Source organism: Felis catus, chromosome B3 (assembly GCF_018350175.1).
Source record: "Felis catus isolate Fca126 chromosome B3, F.catus_Fca126_mat1.0, whole genome shotgun sequence".
NCBI classification, from domain to species: Eukaryota; Metazoa; Chordata; class Mammalia; order Carnivora; family Felidae; genus Felis; species Felis catus.
The window spans coordinates 116,572,289-116,594,164 of record NC_058373.1 but is presented as its reverse complement, the minus strand read 5'-3'; the positions used below and the strand labels follow the sequence as shown (position 1 = coordinate 116,594,164).

General features: G+C 39.3%; 1 protein-coding gene across 18 annotated transcripts in view; it reads right to left on the bottom strand.

Moving 5' to 3' along the window:
• SIPA1L1 (signal induced proliferation associated 1 like 1) overlaps positions 1-21,876 on the bottom strand; it is a 370,694-nt gene that overhangs the window by 304,172 nt on the left and 44,646 nt on the right. For 2 of the 18 annotated variants that reach the window (XM_045060151.1, XM_045060149.1), the window contains exon 1: positions 6,597-6,724. The exons of 15 other annotated variants lie outside the window; for them this stretch is intronic. The gene's annotated coding sequence lies outside the window, so the exon portion shown is untranslated. Of the gene's footprint in view, positions 1-974; positions 1,066-6,596; positions 6,725-21,876 lie in introns of those variants that run through there. One more of the 18 variants, XM_045060150.1, reaches the window with a different exon arrangement.

Below are 21,876 nucleotides of genomic sequence, written 5' to 3'. Positions count from 1 at the left end.
TCTAAATGGGCATTATGACATCTGTCCATCTAGCTTAACTTGAGCATCTATCAGTAGATAATTTAAATTTATCAAGAGATACAAAATAACCTACAGAAGAAACCTTACAAAAATAAGATTAACTCAAGATTCTCTGTAATAAATAACATTTGCTCAATGAATTTCCTAACAGAAGCTTCAGTTTCATGCTCCAGTTAATGAGTTTTGGCATTAACTCATTATCTCACCTTGTAAAATATAATAAACCTTTTAAAATGACACGTAATATAACATACGGTAAATTATTAACGATACTGAAAACAGTATAGAAGTTTGTATATACAATGTAGTTAGGTTTATTGTCTATACAAGAAGTAAAGAGCTAACATTTCAGCAAAAAAAAAAAAAAAAAAAAATCACACTATTTTTATCATGCCGCCTTTTTTTCCAGCTTTGAGGTATAAGAGACAAAATTGTAAGATATTTACAGTGTACCACATGATGATTTGATGTATGTATACACTGTGAAATGATTCCTTCCATCAAGTTAATTAATACAAGCATCACTTCACATATTTACTTCTTTTTTAAAAAAAACTTCTCAATTAAACAATAGTGTTAATCAACTATAGTCACCACGATATACATTAGACCCTCAGAACTTACTCATCTTATAACTGAAAGTTTGTACCCCATACCACATTCTTAATATTCAAAATGAGAGTAACTGACCACTTAGATGAAATCGCTTTGAGGAACATGCTGGTTCCTAAAGATTAACAGACTGATCTTGAATGAACTGACAAAAACACACAAATCCAAGTCAACAATTCAAAGTACAACCATAAATGAACAAACAAGAGATAATATTTGACCAGGCACATAAAAATCAGGTAAAAAGAAAGGGGGCAAAAGAAACACACTTGTTAAGGGCCTCCTATGAGACTGATATCGGGCTGAGAAACCCAGACACTCTCTCCCACCCCCATACTCACTGTATAATGAGTCTTTGGATAATCGAGTACAAGCTTCATGAAGGCAGAGAGGACTTGGTAACCAGCATATCTGCAGGTTCTCACACAGCACCTGGCACACAATAAGTACTCACTAAATATCTGTTAGATGCATGGATGAATGGATAGATGACTAGATGGCTGGTGTATCAATGAGTAATTGTTTTTAATAATCATGTTGGCCTAGCTCATGTATACCAAAAGAGATCCCAGCAGCTTAGGGGAAAGGGAACAGGAAATGTTCTCTAAGCCACTGTGTTCCCCTCCCCAAGTACAGCTTATCACAGTAGAGTGGAAAAAGCATGGGCTCCGCCAAGTTTCAGACGTAATTACCTTTAGTGGGTCCCTGGACAAGTTACTACTCCATGACTGAAATGCAGAGACTAATTCTTTAATCTTCAAGTTGTAAAAAGCTTAACTGAAATAATATATACAGAGTACCCAGCAAATACCTAGCACATAATTGGTACTTAATAAATATAAATCTCTCCACACACTGGGCCACGGGAAATGACCCTGGTGCTCACACAGTCTGGTTCTTAGGGATAAAGTCCAAGGGAGGGGTCTTAGTGAAAGGAATCCTAGTGCAGTCCACAGCAGGACAGCTCTTGAATCATTTTAAAATGTCAATCCAAGGCCTGGCTCATTACGTCATGTTGGAGGAATTAACAATCGTAGCACGGGCCTATCTAAAATTCAACGAGGGGACTGGCCTCTGGAAACCAAAACAAAACAACCTGCATATATTCTGTGCCTGGCAATTTCAGGCAATTGCCAAAATTAAGATTCCTTTTCTTTGTTATTACGTTAAATCTACTTTATTGACAATATTAGAAGTCTACAGTTGATCCTTGAATAACACAGGTTTGAACAGTGCAGATCCACTTATACATGGATTTTTATCAATAAATACAGTACAGTACTGTAAATGTATTTTCTTTTCCTTACGATTTTCTTAGCAATATTCTCTTTTCCCTAGCTTATTTTATTGTAAAAATACAGTATGTAATATGTATAACATACAACATATGTGTTAACTGGCTATTTTTGTTAGTGGTAAGGCTTCCACTCAACAGCAGGCTATTAATAAAGTTTTGGGAAAGTCAAAACTCATACTCAGATTTTCAACTGGGGGGGGAGGGGGTCTGCATCCTTAACCCTGACACTGTTCAAAAGTCAACTGTATTTTTTAGATTTGATAAAAGTATAGATCATCAAGGATTCTTTTCAGGAAAATTTCCCAAGGGTCCTATTCAGGCTCCATCTCTAAGAGACCAATATAACTGCACATTTGGCTATAATTATGCCCTCGTGTATTTTCTCTTTCATACTTATACAGTGCAGCCCAATTATAAAACATGACTAATATCCCCAAAGTTTGTACCCATAATTGAACACATAAAAATAATTTTTTAGGGCCGCCTAGATGGCTCAGTTGGTAAGTGTCCCGACTCTTGATTTCAGCTCGGGTCATGATCTCACGGTTATGAGATCAAGCCCTGCTTCAGACTCCCGCTGAGCATGAAGCCCATTTAAGATTCTCTCTCTCCCTTTCCCTCTGCCCTTTCTCTGCCCACAGGCACATATGGGTGGGCACACATTCACTCTCAAAAAAAAAAAAAAAAGAAAGAATTTTTTAAAGAAGTTCTAACACTTTCCTCTTTTGAGGTAGTAGCAAAATAAATTACAAATTTTTTAAGCTATCTTTCTAATTACTGCTTATCTATCAAGTGAAGTCCTCTTAATGAGTCAAAAAGAAAATTAGCTATAGAAGGTGCTTTGAGCATATTATTCAACTACAAGTGTCAGGAATATCTAAAATGTTTGGTTTTTTTGCAGTAGGAATCCACATTACTTAAATCAAACCTGAACCCAAAATCATTAAATTCAAATATGCAATTAAATAGTGTGCTTACGGACAAAGGTCATCTTATTCACTGCTGATTTTTAAGGAACATTTTACAAAGGATGTATACAGGTTAGGGTTAGGGGAGGTGGAGAATAAGAGAACAGATTTGGATAGAAGACGACAGTCCCACCAGAGAAAGTCTCTCAAGTAAGAAAGTTCTTTCTTATAAACAAAAATCTGGGTATCAATTATCAAGTCCAGAGAGTGCATCAATGGAACAAGAGATTAAGAACACAACATTCTAAGAACTGAACCGATTTACACAACCACTATCTACAAAGTAATAATCCCTTACAGAGGGTTCCAGTTAATGAATCAACATTTAGAAATGAATTCGACATAATTTTACAAACAGAGGAACTGAAGCTCTTTAGAATAGCAAGGGAAGGCACACCCTATTTTGATTGGAATCAGCCAGAAGCTCTGAGAAAAAGGATTCGTGCCCAGTAGAACAACTTGAAGAAATCTAGGACGGTATGTTGGCAGGGAACAAAGAACACACTTGGGCAGCAAGTCCTACGCTCCGCCCAAAGGAGCATCAGCAACGCTATCCACCCTTGCCAGCCTTGATGCACACGCGTACCGGGAAGCTTTCTGGAGAGAACGCAGGTTTCCCCTGCTACCCAGAAGTAGAGCTTTCTCATGAAACTTTTCGTAAGCCGAAGTGGCGCAAGGCGAAAAAGTCATCTCCATTTCGTGAAAGCAAAAACCCTCTTTGGATGTCTTTCAGACAGCGAAAACAGGTATGAACACAGGTCTTTCGTAAAAGTGAAGTGGCCTAAAGCAAACCTGGCCAAAGCGGAAGAAACCAATCCTGCCCTGGGAACGTACCAGCTGGGAACAGGATTCTCTCACCACAGCATGAAATACTTGTTCCCTTGGAAATAGACTTCTCATTGTTAACAAGTCATTTTCTAGTAGACGTCAATGTTCGGAAATTTCTGTTTAAGCGTATCAGATATTGCAGGGTCTGATCAGCGCTGGAAAACCAGACTACCGGTGCTGATGAACTGCCAAGCTCTTTTTGAAGCAACTCCTGTACACGTGAGCATGGTCGGTTATAAAAACCAGCCTTTGCCAACTAGGAGCTCTATGCCGCATTAGAATACGGTATGTTCCTGAGCTGCTCACAGGGCACACACAATTTTCTTTGGAACTTACCTTAGTACGGATTTCCTTCACTCCCAAATTCTAATGTCACCTTTCTGTAAATGCCTATCACTTCTTTAGAATTCAAAAAATAAAAATAAAAAACGGTAATTTTCCATTTTCTCTCAGCCTCACTTTTTTGTCCTGATAAAGCATGTCTGGTATTTTCACCATGGGCACCTTTGCCACAGACGTCTTTGCTGCAAGCACTTTCATGTTTTCACCTCGTAAACAATTGGCCATAAGGCAATTTCCATAAAAAACAGAGTAACTGGTTGGCAGTTTGGTTTCATTTAAGATAGAACAACTGGTTGACAGTTGGGTTTCATTTCACCATTGAAGAATCAACCGCCTTCAGCACAGTTACTGTACTGAAAGCTGGTGGTCAGTTTGCTTTCATTTCTCCATTGACAAAGTTCCTTTTTTATTATGTAAATGTCACCTAGCCCCCATAACGGTCTATACGGTGGCCAGTAGCCATGGCGGTCTTAGAACAGCAATGATCACTACAGACACCAACCTGATAGAAAATATGGTGATAAAGCCAACGGGAGGTGTGAAATAAGAGCGAAATGCCAGACTGCACACTGTGCTGTACCAGAAAATGACAACACGTCGGTTACAACAACAATAAAGCTCTGTTAGTTGCAGTATTACATCAGTATTTCTTCCCCGGTTCCCACACAACCCTGGACTATCAAAGGACATGTCACAATATGCCGAGAATGAACAACATTGTAGAAGGCTCTCACAGTGCAATACGCACCCGGGTAAAAATAGGCGACCTAGAATTTGGAAAACTGATACTTCTTAAAGAAGGAACAATTAGTAATGAATTTTACCTAATTTTTCATGTTTCATTATGTCCTTTCTAACATCCCTCTCTTATCTTTCATTATTTTACCTCTGACGCCAAAACTACCTTACAGCCAACGAGTGACGCAGGAAAAATGTTTGTGGTAAAACTACCTAGCACACTAACTAAGATGTGGCTCTTCTTGAAAATATAACTACAACAATTTAATAACCTTTTTTTATCCTTTTTATAATTAAAAAAAATTTTTGAGTACAGTTGATACATAATGCTACATTAGCAACAGGTCAATTTGATAACTCTGAAGGAGGTTTAAAAGGTCACCCGAGATACAAAGTGGTTTTGTGGAAACGAGGATGTCCCGCCACATTAACAACATCCTCTCTGTTGGCATTTTTAATAAAGGGTTCAAGAAAACTGTACTCCTGACCTTCTAAGGTGTTAATCAGCCAATCAAAAGTTCAGCTATTTGTCTCACAGATGTCAAATGTCAAAGCCACAATAAGGTACAGTACAGTAAAGTACAGTAAGGCCACAATAAGGGACAGTACAATAAAGCCAATGAGGAATTATATTCATTCACTCAAAAGTTACTGAATGCCCTGAGTGTGCCATTTATTGAGTGCCTTTCAGGCACTGAAAAGTCAAACAGAATACATAGTTCCAAATACTTTACAATCCAAAGGAACAAGCTAAACAACTAAATAAAAAATTTCAGCAATATAATAACAGAGGGATGTGTTCTAAAGTGACTAACTTAAGGAAGCCAGAAAAACTCTACAGATGGTAACTTTAGCTGGTCCTAAAAAAGGAATTAATTAATTTTTTTTTTTTTTTTTTTTTTTTTTTTTTTTTTAGCAAGAAGAGAGGAGTGTGTAAGAAAAAGAAACAGTAAGGGCACCAAAGGACAAAAGTTGCCTTACATAAGAAATTTCCCCATCACTGAAACAACCAAGGCTCAGTGACGGAGAAAGGAGAGAGGAGTCAGATAGGAAGCAAGATGGCCTTTTGCCATATTAAGGGAATCAGACTTCTTCCACGTGTTATGAGAATTCCTATACTGTTTGCCTGCAGGAGCTCATCAGGTCCTCAAACTTCCGGAAGATGGAGATGGGAGGGGTCACTCGGCAGGGAGATGGGTGGACACTCTTCCTCTACACCCAAATTTACATAAGCTGAAAACAACCTCAGGGTCCTCTCGGTACCAACCACATAAAGAATGGCTTCAGATAATCTTTAAAATGTGGAATCTTAGAATGGAAAGGGAACCAGCAGAATAGTCTCACTTCTTACCATCAACTACCAGAATCTCTTCTATACACCTCGATAAATGGCTCCATATTGGACAACAACTAAAATGTCCTCCTCCTGTCTTCCCTTCCTCAGAAGCACTTGCTATAGTTTTTCTAACTGGGCCATATTTGGAATCTTTTCTAAAATCTTCTCTAACGTGAGCCCCTCTTTAGAATGGACACGGGTTGGTCAGAGCGGAGCACAAAGAACCCAAGTGCCCTTCAACCACAGCAGAGCACTGAACCACACTGGGCTCTCTGAGTGGACAAGGTGTTTCTTGGTTGCACAGACCTTTATAAAAGTTAAGACCTGGATCAGATGAGATCTGTGGTCAAATAACACACCTTGTCTTTATTCATTTGAACTGTTCTCATAAGCACCATTTACCTCTCCTTAAAAACCCTTACAATTGCAAGTTAACATTCAACTGTGTGATTACCTGAATAATATCTTTGTATCCCCAGCCCATGGGCCAATATCCTGGGCGCAGGCACAAAACTATCTGACGGTGTTTTGCTTTTTATCTCCTTTCCATTACCATCGTACTATGAGGTCTCAGCATAGCACCTGTTACAAAGGAAGGGCTGATTCAATAAATGTTAGATGAAGAATTAGATGCGTACACAAAAAATTACATGAAGCAAGATATGGTAGGTATGCTAGGACCGTTGAAATCAACATTCTGTGGAATCTCAGTGGAGATTTTTTCAACTTACTCTGGGAAGGAAAGGCATCGTGGAGGAATAAAAGATGTCCAAGCCAACTTCTGAGTGGTGTTTCCACCAAAAATCCAAAGTAAAGAAAATATCTGGGCAACAGACCAACCGATGAAAACCATACTTTTGAAGAACAGTTATTCATATGGGAAACTGCTCATAATATTAAGTTCATAAACAGGATAAAAAACAGTATGCACGCCCCTCCCACACACACATACACAAGAAAACCCTGAAAGGAAATAGTTTAAATGTTAATAACAGTTATTGCTGAGTTGCAGAATTACTGGCGATCTTTATTTTCTTCTTTATATTCTATTGTAGTTTCCACAATTTTCTACAATAAAGATCCTCATAATCAGCGGGGGAAATGAAAGTGCTGTAACATTTTAAATCTTCAGGCTTTATCAAAAAAGCCTTCTGGATTGTTATTTTTTTCACAGTCATATTTTATGTGAAATGTTATAAAGCAGAGGAATGCCAGATAACAGATTTCAGTCCTCAACAATGTGGTTCAGCCCTAAACAATGCTCCCACCCTCCCAAAAAAGTGCATTTATTCTCTGATCTACTGTTTTGCATCTTGAAAACTGGTGTGAAGGGACTCATGATTACAGGTTAATACCAGGAAATCAGAAGCCAGCATCAGTGACAGCACTACTCCACAGAACATCAATTCCCTTTCACACTCTCAACGGGGCCCTTCAAACAATGAAATACACACACCAACAACACCACACTGCAGTCAGCATATCAAACCTAGGAATGGAAGGGCTCTGATAACAGCTGCATATTATTATCAACAAAGGTTCACCTTGGAATTAATAGATAACTTAGTCTACAGTTAACAAGTTAAGAAGTACGCCACCAAAGGCTGCTACTACCAAATAAAAGAAGGAAACTACACCAAGTCTTCCAAAACATGAGGCATCCAGCTTGTCTCCAGCAATCTCCCGGAAATCTGAAACAGGAGTTTAAAGTACCCTTGTGTATCCAAGACTATGTAAAATATAAAAGCAGTGGTGGGAGAAAACTACCACTTTAAAATAGATGTCAGACTTCCTACCAACAGTACTATCCTAAAACCAATCCAAATGGGAAGAAAAAGGTTCTCTGAGCAATGGTCATCAATCACGTCTCTTCCTTGTTCTGACAAAGAATGGGAAAAGGGAAATATCCAAATTCCGAAGATACGCAATTTCCAGAGAGCCAAACCCACATCCCCTGAGTCATCTCAGAAGGACTCCTGGCACAACCCACTTCTGTCACTCCCCTCACAGGCTCCAACCTTTGGCCTACTTGTCCCTCTTCTCTCCAGCTGCCATGACCTACCCACCTCCTAGGGCTCTGTTCCTCCCAGGACTTCTTGCAGAGGAACCTGCCCTATTTCACCCTTTACCAAGCCTCCCTGTCTCTGAAACAAACAAACCTTCCTGAGTACTTTGGAGATTCGTCAGAAATCACTATTGATCAGCAGGTACGCTGGTAAAAAATGTAAGGCACGCCATGATTAGAGATTCAAGAAAGCTCTTCAGTGAGAAATTAAAATCACAGCTGAAATGTAGGTAGACTTTGGTGTGGAACAGATGGGTCTGGGCAGCTTTAAGGCCCCAAAGCTCCTCAGATGATTCTGATGTTCAGCCAGGGCTGGGAACTGCTGTTCTAAATAAACCCTCAGTCTTCCGCTGTTCGTGAACTAAGCGTATTCAAGATTCCACCACCTTCTGCAGGGAGGACCTCCAGTCCTCCATCTATTCAGATTCTAGGCCACCCAGTTGGGAAAGAAGAGCAGGTGTGACACCGCAAGCCTCTGGAGTCTGGAAGTTGGCACAGAAAGGGTAAGGTTCGGTCGCGTTAAGAATTCACTTCTGTGAATTCCTAGCATTCCCCAGGCTCTACAAGCAGAAGGTGAAGTATGTGTAGGAGTTATCCACACTTAAACCCTTAGCCTACCTGGTGGATAATGACATTCATGCGGTTTTGTAGAAAATTCCTTATGAATGATCTCCCATATATGCAAGACAAATTAGAATTAACTTCTTCGTTTACAGCTTAGATCAATTAAAATCTAAGTGGTGGCTTTTGCTGTGACAAAGACCTAAACACACATTTTTTGCTGAGTTAACTTTTGCATTACTTTTTTCAAATTCATGGTATATTGTCTTTAATTGAGAAACAGTGAACAAAATATTTTGCAGTATCTTCTCACTGTGGGAAAACCTTACAATTACACTGCCATTTTCTGTAAGTTACAGTTGTTTCTCACAAATTCAAATATTTGAATACCTTGCATAAAGAATTTATTGTGCACTGATACCTCACTAACACACTAGGCTCTGCAGAGTAGGATTTAGATACAGATGTGATCAATGGTGGCTTCTATCCAAGAAGATGTTTCCATAACATCATACTGATGCTCTAGAAACTGACCTCAACTGCTCTGCAGCATTTTAGCCGTAAGAAACTGAATCATATCAAAAGTATCTGCCTTAGGGTTTTATTTAAAAGTTAAGCACAATAAAACCAACCATTTTAATAGCTTGAGAAACAAGAAAGCCGCAAAATCCAGTAACTCAAGCACTGGAGGGTTATTATGCTGAAGTCACTTTCCCTCTGTGAAAGAAACAAGACATTTTTCCGTGTGCTAGAACAGAAAATCATGACACATGCCTACTAGGGAACAAATGTTTGACAGATAAAATGGTTATACAGAGGGACAGTTTCAAACCCATGTATGCATACCTTGTCATAAACTATCTTTTCACTCACATTTTTATGTGCTTTCTGTAATTCAGAAGATCCTAACAGCTTGAGAAGCCACACACACAACTTTCTTGGCTACAGTACCCATTCCTGTCTGATTACTGAATTAAAAACAAACTTTCAGATCTGACCTTTACTATTTTTAAATAGTTCTGTGTTAAAAATGTTTATTCGGTGTATCGCGTTTAGTATCTACCCATATCTAAGAGCCAACAAGTGTTCACAGGGAAGTATGTGCACACGTAACATAAACCAGATGGGAGGTATGTATGCAGTGGGCACAAAGTACTGCACTAGGACTCAGAAGAGTGGAGTTTGAAGTCTGGTTAAACCACACACTCACTGAACCTAGTTAAGCCTCGGCCAGGCCACCCATACATTAAAGACTGTTAAAACTTGACCTGTCTACACTGCGGTGTGGAAGGTATGTATCAGTGAGGTAACACATTTACAAACGATCTTAAACTAAAAATGTACAGTATTTTTCATCATGCAGTTGCTGTTCTGGCTAGAAACCACTAGGGCACCCCAAAACAAGTCAAATAATGTCCCTCTGTTTACTCATCTTTTAACTTTTGCCACTTCCTCCTTCCCTCCCTCCCTCCCTTTCTTCCTTCATGTAACAGATATTCGCTGGGCTTCTACATAGACCAGACACAGTTCCAGACCTGTCCTGTCCAATACCGTAAGCAGGAGGAACATGTAGCTTATATTAAGCATTCAAAATGGCCCTAGTCCAAATTGAGGCATAAAATACACACTGGATTTTGAAGACTCGGTACGGACAAAAGAAAGTAAAATGTCTCGGTAATTTTTTATACTAATTACGTGTTAAGAAGATAATGTTTTGGATATTAGATTAAACATATGTATTATTCAAATTAATTTCTTCTCTTTGTGCTTTACTTTCACATGGCAACTAGAAGTTCAATTTTTTTTTTAAGTTTTATTTATTTATTTTGAAAGAGAGAGGGAGAGGGAGGGGGGAGAGTCAGAGAGAGAGCAGGAGACAGAGGACCCCAAGTAGGCTCCGTGCAGTCAGTGCAGAGCCCAATGCGGGGCTCTTTCCCACAGACGAGAGATCACCACCTGTGCCTAAATCAAGAGTTGGACATTTAACCAACCTAAGCCACCCAGGCGCCCCTAGAAGTTCAGAAATTTTTAAATACAGAGAGGCGTACATTGAATTTCTATTTAACAATGCTATTCTAGACCCTGGGGAGATTTTAGGGAACAAAACCAAGTTCCTAACCTCATGAAGCTTATGTTTAAACACCTACAACCCTAAGATCTTCAGTAATCTACAGAAAAGGGAAACTAAATCCAGCAACTGTGTGTAAAGAGGACACTAGGATGGATGGGCCACACACAAGGGACAAACCTTCTTCCCTCTAGCCTTTCCTTCTACCCATGGTAGGGCCCACGGTCCCAGAACAATCAAGCAGTAAAATGGTGAGCTAAGACCTTGACCATCTTGGGAAAGACTGTCCCTCCCCTGTTAGGCACGCACTCTTAAAAACACAGCCACTATTAATCCGAACTTAGTGAGAGAGAAAGCTTTTAATTTGGGAGCATGGGTACTTTCATGGCATCATTTGCAATACTTTGGCTTGAGCCTCAAAAACACTTTTAAAAGGTTTTCAATTGTAGGAAGAAGTTTCTTAACAAAGACACCCTGTCTGCATTCTAACACTCTCATTTATTATGAGAGTTCTTCAAGGAGTTCCTCTCCATGGGTCCGATTAACCACGCCTCTCCCAAATATCTCCTAAATACCGAATACCTCAGTCCCCGCATCACAGCCAGAATGCTTCCAGAGAAAGGGCAAGAAGCTGAATTCAACAGCACAAGTCATGGCCACAGTCTCAACGTTCCTAATGGTCTTAGACGGTCAAAGGAAACTTGAGTCGGGCTGACCATATGCCAGCTAAACGTAAGGTGACTTGTTTTAAGATTTTAAGGAATTCCTTGAGGGTGAGTTTAATTTAGACCAAATGGGCCTGTTTTTCTACAGCACTCTTCCTACCAAAAAGGCTTCGTGCACACCTGAATTTCATATTCCACGTGTGTTAGGAACTTACCTTAAATTCAAACCACAACATGGCAAATGTTTTGCCGGCCCATCCATCTTTCTGGCAGATTATAAGGAAAATCGGGGCTCTCAAGAGATTCTCTGCATTCTAAAATGCTCTAGGGGGTGTGGCAGGAAGCTGAGAGGCTCGGGTGTCAGGGCAGGTAGTGTTATCTCATAACTGACCCCATCTCTGTCCTCTGCTCACGCGGTTCTCCCAACCGGCGTGCCCTGTCCCCTCTGCCAACTTCAACATTACACCTCCGTGAGGGCCCAGCCTAGAGCCTGGCCCTCCCAGAAATTGTTCCCAGCAACCCCAAATACAGAATAATCTCTGTCCTTCTTTCTCAGAGGAACCCAGTCAACCAAAAATTGTATCATCTATTTATCTCTTCTCTAGGTATTCAAACACCTGTAACTCAGAAGGGAAGCAATTTAGAAAGTCAGTATGATGCCTGAGAATTTATCACCCTCCCTTTCAATCAGCTGTGATTTATCTGAGCTTTATTCGGCTACAATGATGAACCTAACGCCAGGGACACAAAAAGGACCCACACTCCCAATACTCACATAATTCACAGTCTAGGTGAGAAAAAAACAAAGTCAACAACCATCCTGCCACCTAATGAACACGGTATTAAAGGTGTGGGGGCCGAAGAGCCACGGGAGCCTCCACGAGGGTTCTTCTCCCTCGGTGAGGGAGGAAAGCCTCACAGAAAGGTGATATAGAAGCAAACACTGAAAACTGAGTAGATGCTGACAGGGTAGCACGGGAAAGGCATTTCAAAAGCAGTAAAGCATGGCACATTCAAAGAGGTAAGAGAGTATGTTTACAACTCTTGTACAGAACCACTAAAAAAAAAATGTCTTCCAATATATTAAATTATTCATGTGGGCATTTGAGGCTCTACATAACAGACACCAAGCCACTGTTGCTATATTTTCCATAGTACAACAGAGCCAGCAAGGGTGAGCTCTCTGAAACTAGCTCAAATTCTACTAACTGCGTAGCCTTACACAAGTTTCTTAACCTATCCATCTATACCTCAACTTCTTTATCTGTAAAATGGGGGTGACAGTAGTGCCTACCTCAAAGGGCTCTTACGTTGTTATGAGAAAATGAATTGAAACAAATAATTATCACAAATTAGGCATTCAGCAAATGCTTGTATTAGTATTATTACAACTATTATTATTTACTTTTCCAAGCTAGACATAATAGCAAATCTGAAGTTCTTGTCCCCATCACCTACCCATGCCTCGACATTTAGAACTTTCTATGTCCACCCAGCAAGACATTGCTTAAATACCACCACCTACACGAAGCTTCACTGAGCCTGCTCACCTCACCCATTAGGGAAATGAGTGTCTCTCTCCCTCCTCTGCACCCCCAGTCTGCGGGCCCCTCTTGGAGCTCTCTTCACTCTAGTATCGCTACGCACGCGTCGGATTTCCCAACAGGCCTAGAGCTCTTTCAGGGCAGGGGCTACAACTTGCCAATCTCAGTCTTCCCCAGAGAACCGACAGCCCTTTTCACATACGGGCACTCAGTGTTTGCTGCTGAACAAATTAAAATACTCTCCCCTTTAATTAAGTCAAGAACAGACTAGTGCTTTTAAAATTGCCGTAGCATCTACCAAACTATTCTTCCTAATAAAAACCCTTATGCAGAGAGAAACTCGGTGCAATTTTACATGGCTCCTTTGTAAGTGAATCCTAAGAAAAGTCAATAGTAAGATGTTCTTAAAGTGGCTGACAACTGACAAAACTGAGTACAAACAGTAAAAACTGCTGGGTAAAACAATCTCTCGGGGCGCCTGGGTGGCGCAGTCGGTTAAGCGGCCGACTTCAGCCAGGTCACGATCTCGCGGTCCGTGAGTTCGAGCCCCGCGTCGGGCTCTGGGCTGATGGCTCAGAGCCTGGAGCCTGTTTCCGATTCTGTGTCTCCCTCTCTCTCTGCCCCTCCCCCGTTCATGCTCTGTCTCTCTCTGTCCCAAAAATAAATAAATGTTGAAAAAAAAAATTTAAAAAAAAAAAAAAAAAAAAACAATCTCTCCCCTTTCTACATCCTCTGAACGTGTTCTAATGTAAATTTGTTTAGGCTATTGTTGCTTTTCTGTTCCATAGTTACAAAAGGTGGGACAAAGTTTCCACAGCAATGCCGTTTTCATTGCTTACCCAGGTTCTGAAGCCTTCTGTCTGGTTTTACCACTTTCTACCACCCATGTAAAGGAAGGCTAGCCTGGAACCACCCAGAACACTTGGCTTACACAATTACAGTGTCAATACCAAAGTACACAGGACTCTTACCTTTGGTGTCCTGGTCCCCAGTGAAAGTACAGTGGAAAACCAGAATCACCACTCTTCCTCCAAAACTCACCTAACTCTAAACATAATTATTGCTAAGTACAACTTCATTAAAATCCTAAACTTTAATTAGCCAAGAAAATTTTTAAGTAGGATTGGCTTCCTCTTACAATAAAAATGTTTTGACATTCAAGCAATTCAAAGACAGCCTTCATTTACTATGCCGTATTGGTGATTTTTCTAAAAGAAGAGCCCTAAAAAATAAGGTTTAACAAAACAAAAAAAGAAGAGAGAACAGAATAAAAGAGAGCTCAAGTGGTACTTCCCGGTCTTTAAAAAACATATATGCAATTGTTTTCCATAGTATCCCACTGAATCTCATGGATTCAAAATGAAAGAATCAGGCAAATAGAATGTGAAACACATTCAGAGACGAGGACACCAAGAACGTGCAACTTGACCAGCACACACAAAGTAGACGAGAAGTCCACAAAATCATCACACTGCAGCTGCCAAGGCAGTAGCAAAACAGGACTGTTCAATTCAATAATAATGCCACCTTATAATTGAGATTTTTTAAAATATTTCTAGGACCAAAAAGATCATGAGCAAATGCACTAGAACAGCTGCTTAAACCAATATCCTCATTTTTCAAGCATTGAAGCTGTTTACACCTCATGTCAACAAATGTAAAAGTTCATAGCTACAGGACTCTTTTATTAAAAAAAAAAAAAAAAACAAACACACCATATCTGGTGTATGGATCACCATTATCCCCAAATTGACAAAAATCACCATAAATATGCCATTTCCTCCATAGTTTAGGTGCTTCTAAATACACTAAACAAGAGCAGAGGGGGAGGGGAGGATTCCAAACTCATGAAGTAAGTGACACACAAATGAATGCTATAATTTACACTTTGTCCAAATATCAACCGTGTAATCATAATGGCTAGGTATTAACATTCTTTTTTTTTCTTGCTCTCCCGATTAAAAGTGGGAAAACTTCCATTTTTTCTCACATCTGAAACATGCTTTAAGAGGCTTATGTGAACAGCATTTAAATGTTGCTAAAGCCACGAGTAGTTAGATCTTTGGTCTTCAAGAGCCATGGACCTTATTCTCAAATACGACCATAACCATGAAAGTTATCATGGTGATTAAGAGCTCAGACATGGCTGGATCTAAAAGCACTGTAAAGCATCCATATTATCCATATTCCACTTGAGATCACGGCCTTGCTTCCCAAGGCTAACAGCTATGCCGCTCTATCAAGGCCTCCTATCCCTGACACTGCTCTAGATTTTAGATTTGTTCTTCCCTCCCTTCTAAAAAACTCAATGGACCTATTCCCTTAAGGTCCCATTCTCTAGGTAAATTACAATGAGCTGGAATGCCAGAGGCAGACGATTATCTCAACATAGAATTTCTTCCTCAGTGATAATACCAGCACTTAACAGGTGTCTTTAGAAAGCATCCCAAAATACCAGGTTGAACATGGGGCAACTTAGAGGTAAATTCTTGAAGATCTTTTAAATAACAACATTCAGCGATAACAGCTTTTAGGGAGTTGTCTATTCTACTTTCACATTGGACTGGACCCAGGCTGTGAAAGTGTCATGAAATAAGCATTATTTTGGCAAAGCATAGGACAAGTTTTCCACCGTGGAGAATGTAATACTAAAAGTTATTTGCAAGAACCATTCAATTCCCAAAGAGCATAAATACAAATAGTTTAATCCCTGACTGTCCAAGAACACATTAATTACTCAATACACCAATTTACACAGATGGCCCACTGTGTAATTTTTTAAAGACTTTCCTGTCTTTGATTTTACATGTAAGATACCCTTAACAAGCCTGTTAAGTCTATATTTCTCATTTATAGGTGAAGAAACTGGCAGTGTATTTAAACCACTTACCCGTATTAAAACAGCAACTCAATGACTTTTGAATTCTAGGTCAAGGAATCTCCTATTTTATACGACAGGCATAATGTGTTCATTTTCAAAATGAAGGCGCTTGAAGGAAAACAATGTCTACCAAACCAAACACAAAGAAAGTAGAACACCACAAACACTTTCTAATGTGAATGAAATCCACAGCAAGAAATACGTTAGTTTTCACATCACTGAAATATAATGGACACCCCCACACACAAACACACTTTCTTTTTTTCCACACATGGCAAGAAAGGACACTAAATTAGCGTTTTGCATACTGCAGATCAGTTTTAACAATAACATACATCAATTAAAAAGTCTCATGTAAATAAACTAGAAAGTAGATAAACAAAAGTAGAGACTAAGGGGCACCTGGCTGGCTCAGTCAGTTAAGTATCCGACCCTTGATTTTGGCTCACATCATGATCTCACAGAGATCAATCCCTGCATCAGGCTCCACAACGACCGTGCAGAGCCTGCTTGGGATTCTCTCTCTCCCCTTCTCTCTGTCACTCCCCCATGCATACGCTCATGCATGCTCTCCCTCTCTCTCAAATAGACATTTTTTTTAATTGTTAAAAAAAAAAGGAGATGACTGAATATATGCTTGCTTCCATTCCTTCCAGAAATGACAATAAATGGAAGAAAAATAAAAGAGACAACAGCATATAAAAGATGTCTACAAAATTCCAAAAGATGAGAAACCAATGTGTAAGTGGAAAATGATTCAGCAAACTGGACAAAGCTGAAATCTAAATGCTAAAGACAGAGGAGTGCAGAGGCCACCAAGAAGAATATTCAACTAAAAAAAAAAAAGGTCTGTTGATGACGCAGAATTCCAGAAGGGCTAAGAAACTGAGATCCTATAAGGGGTGAGGCTGAAAACAAAAGGAATTGGTATGGTTTAAGGGTCTGCATCAAGGAAATTTCCCTAATCCCACAACTGAGCAACTTACTAATAAGGATGAAAATGGGGTTTAATCTGCATGCAACTAATGAGAAGATCTGGCCAGGCATAAGTGAGGGTAGGAATGACTCCCTGCACTGAAAACATGAGGTGTCAAGCTCCAATAGACAGCCAGCAGGCTGGAACACTCTTCAGGAGAAAGTGACCAACCTGAATGAAAGATCACTAGAAACTGGCACCTGGGGACTGTCATTGAAATGGCAGGGCCCAAGCTAATCATCCAGAGGAGAATACCAGACACTAGCCCTACCATGCACACTGAGTCTGTAATCAACTTTTAAGACAAAGACCATCACCAGAGAAAAAAGAACATTATAATTATAATAGGAACAATTTATCATGAAGACATAACAATTATAAATGTATATGCATCTCAAAGTAGAAGCAAAAATAGAATGAAGGAAAGAAAAGACAATGATATGATTACAGTAACAGATGTTCACACTCCATTTCAGCAATTGAAAGAATTAGACAAAAAAAAAAAAACAAAAAAAACAAAATCAGGAAAGACATAGAAGATATAAACAACACTATCAACCACCTTGACCTGACATTCACAGAAAATCTAAAACTGAAGAACATTCCTTTCAAATGCACGTGGCACATTACCAAGAAAGACCATATAGTCTCAATAAACATAAAAAGATTGTAATCACACAAAGCATATTCTCTGACAACACAGAATTAAACTGAAGATCAGTAATAATAAGATACCTAGGAAAACTCCAAATGTATGAACATCAAACCACGCACTTGTAAATAATTCATGGATCAAAGATAAAACCAAAAAAGTAAATTAGGAAATATTTTGAACCAAATAGCAACAAAAGTAAAACATATCAAAATTTGTGGGATGCAGCTAAAATAGTACTTAAAGGGAAACTTAAAACTTTAATGCTTAATTCAAGAAAATAGAAAAGGATCTATCACCATGACCCTAACATTCTATCTTAAGAAATTATAAAAAGCAGAGCAAACTAAACCCAACATATTAGGAAGAAAATAATAAAGACCAGAGTCAATGAAGTAGAAAACATACAGACAACGGACAAAATTAGCAAAACCGAAATATAGGTCTTTAAAATTACCGTCAAAACTGACAGACTTCTAGTTAGATCAAAAATAAAGAGAGACAAAACACAAATCACCAATACCAGAAATGAAAAAACATATACCACCAGAGATCTTGTCAACATTTAAGAGGATAATAAGAGAATACTTGACACAACTTACATAAAGCAAATAAATTTCTAGAAAAACAGAATCTATCAAAATTGGCACAGGAAGAATCAGATGATCTAATTAGCCCTTTACCTTTTAAAGATAGTAAATCTGTTGTCAAAAATATTCCAAAGCAGCAAAAGAACAGCTCCAGATGATTTCACTGGCGGATTCCATCAAACATTCAAAAAGGAAATTTAACTTTTTCAGAAAACAGAGGAAAGATCATTGCCCAACTCACCTTGTAAGGTTAGCAGAATGCTAATACTAAAACCCGACAAAGACATTACAAAAAATAAAAATTACAGAGCTGTATCCCTCATGAATATAGACACAAATACCTTTAACAAAACTTGAGCAAATCAAATCTAATAATATATTAAAAAGGTACATTATGAGCAAGTACAGTCTACTCCCAAAAATTGGTTAACATTTGAAAATCAATCCATGTAACAGACTAAAGGAGAAAAATATAGGATCAGATCAGATACAGAAAAGGTGTTTGACAAAATCCAACAGCCATTCATGATAAAACTCCCACAAACTAGGAAGAGTTAGAGAAGTTTCTCAAACTGATGAACTGCAAAAAAAGAAAAAGAAAAAGAAAAAGAGAAAGAAAAAGAAAAAGAAAAAGAGAAAGAGAAAGAAAAAAGAAAAACACCCCAAAACAACATCACACTCAAAAGTGAAAAACTGACTTGTTTTTTCCCCGAGCTGAAGAACAGGCAGAATGTGTGTCCTTGTCACATTTTAGGCAACAGGAGGTCCTAGCCATTCAGGAAGGCAAGAAAAAGAAATAAAAGGCATAAAGATCTAAAAGGAAGAAGTAAAACTTCTTATCTGCAAATCATGTGATGGTTCGTGTGCAAAGTTCCAGCAAATGTACGAAGCAACTATTACAGGGGTGCCCGGGTGGCTCAGTTGGTTAAGCGTCCTGACTTTGGCTTCAGGTCATGATCTCACCGTCCACGAGGCTTCAGGTCATGATCTCACCGTCCACGAGTTCACATCGGGCTCTGTGCTGACAGCTCAGAGCCTGAAGGCTGCTTCAGATTCTGTGTCTCCCTCTCTCTCTGCCCCTTCCCTGTTCCCACGCACGCTCTCTCTCTCAAAAATAAGTAAACATAAAAAAAAATTACAAGTAACAAATTTAGCAACACTGCAGGATACAAAGTTGAAAAAACAGTCGAGTATTTTCTCACATATTCGCAGCAAACAATTAGAAAATAAACTTTTTTTAAAATTCTACTCTTGGGCATATGGGTATGTGTATACACACACCACCACCACCACCACCAAAATCAGGGAATCAACAAAGATGACAACACAAAATAGAAGAAGAAACAACCTATGGACCACCCCCCCCCCCACAGGGTGATAAAGAGAAGTCCCCAAATGGCAGCTTTGTGGAGGTGTGACAGCAAGCCATTCAGCAACAGAACATGGAACTGAGGTAGACAACGCCAAGAAAAACTGGAACTGATGGATGCCCCAATATGTTTTACCATTTGAGTCCTTATAGTTCTATCGGAATGTTTAGAAGAAAATTATTGACCAACAGAAAGCTAAGCCAATCAAAAACAAAGTAACTACCATCTCTGAAAGAAAAAAGAAGAATCATGGAGTATAGTCTGTGGCCCTGGTCACCAATATTCAAATAATAATACCGTAAATGTTGGGGCGCCTGGGTGGCTCAGTCGGTTAAGCGTCCGACTTCGGCTCAGGTCATGATCTCTTTGGTTTGTGAATTCGAGCCCCACGTCGGGCTCTGTGCTGACAGCTCAGAGCCTGGAGCCTGTTTCGGATTCTGTGTCTCCCTCTCTCTCTGCCCCTCCCCCGCTCATGCTCTGTCTCTTTCTCTCCCTCAAAACTAAATAAACATTAGAAAAAAAAATTTTTTTTTTTAAATAATACTGTAAACGTTAAATGACAGCTTGGCCAAAAATTCGATAAAATTATCATTGGGAGTGGGGTGCCTGGCTGCCTCAGTCGGTAGAGCATGTGTGAGTCAAGCTCCACATTAGGTATGGAGCTTACTTAAAATTAAAAAAAAGTAATCTGGGTGTCACCTGGGTGGTTCAGTCGGTTAAGCATCCAACTTCGGCTTGGGTCATGTCTTACGGTTCACAAGTTTGAGCCCCACATCAAGCTCTGTGCTGACAGCTCAGAGCCTGGAGCCTGCTTCAGATTCTGTGTCACCCTCTCTCTCTGCCCCTCCCCTACTTGTTCTCTCTCTCTCTCTCTCTCTCTCTCTCTCTCTCAAAAATAAATAAAACATTTATTATTTTTTTTTTCAACGTTCATTTATTTTTGGGACAGAGAGAGACAGAGCATGAACGGGGGAGGGGCAGAGAGAGAGGGAGACACAGAATCGGAAACAGGCTCCAGGCTCTGAGCCGTCAGCCCAGAGCCCGACGCGGGGCTCGAACTCCCGGACCGCGAGATCGTGACCTGGCTGAAGTCGGGCGCTTAACCGACTGCGCCACCCAGGCGCCCCAAAAATAAATAAAACATTTAAAAAAAACTTTTTTTAAATTTTTTTAATTATCACTGGGAGGATGGGGAAAGACAAGTCAGGAAGTTTAATCCTTATCTTCTGCAGGAAATAGTCAAAAGATAATGTTTAGAGTTGAAAAGCCGAGCCATAGGAGTAAAAATAACTTCTTTAGGTATATGGCAGTAAATGCCAGAAGAAGCAGTTAAAAAAGAAAACCCTGCAAATGGCTGCTTCTGAAAAGCAACAGGTGGAGCCTAAGAACTTTTCTTCTCAAGCCTGAACTATAATTTTACTTCGTATTTAAACCAGGGATATTATTACTTTGCTAAAAAAAAAAAAAATTTAAGTTTAAAATAATAAACATTTCAAATAAAAATCTATAGTGTCAACCTTGGGGCCTCTGACAAGGAAGTATTTTATAGTAGTTTATAGACAAATCAGTCTATAGTTTATAGTAGTTTATAGACAAATCAGTTTGAATACAACACATGAAACGCGCATAAACAATTACAAAAATTTAAAACGCCTACTTATAGAAGGCAAAATTTAAAATGCCTACTTGAAAAACAAGTTCAATAAAAACATTTAGTAAAAATTAAGATGACAGAAACACTGAGTCCCATATCAAATATATCCAGTTTCCTGATAAATACTGAAAATGGTAATGAAGGAAGTAAAACACTTTTTCACAAATATTCACATCAGGAGTGCCTGGGTGGAGCATCTGACTCTTGATTTTCACCTCAGGTCATGATCCCAGGGTCGTGGGATCAAGTCCCACGTGGGGCTCAGTGCTGAGTGTGGAACCTGCTTAAGATTCTCTCTCTCTCTCTGTCTCTCTCTCTCTCTCTCTCTCTCTCTCTCTCTCTCTCTATATATATATATATATATATATATGCGTGTGCGTGTGTGTTTATCTATACATACATATATATATATATATATATATATATATATATATAAAATGAAAAAATTTTTCTTTTAAATATTCACATTAGCCCCAAAGAATATATAATATGTCCAAAAGGCCTTTCCACACACAGTAACCGGCAACTTGATTTCCATTCCTCGGCTGCCCAAGGTAACCTGCGGTGTTTTCCAGTACCATCTAAGAGCTCCGAAGACCCGTTCCTCACATTCACACAGCGACACCCTGAATGGACACATCACCAGGCATTTCAAATAGAATGTCTCTAAACTCCACACCACCCAATCTCTAGAAAGTGAATTATTTC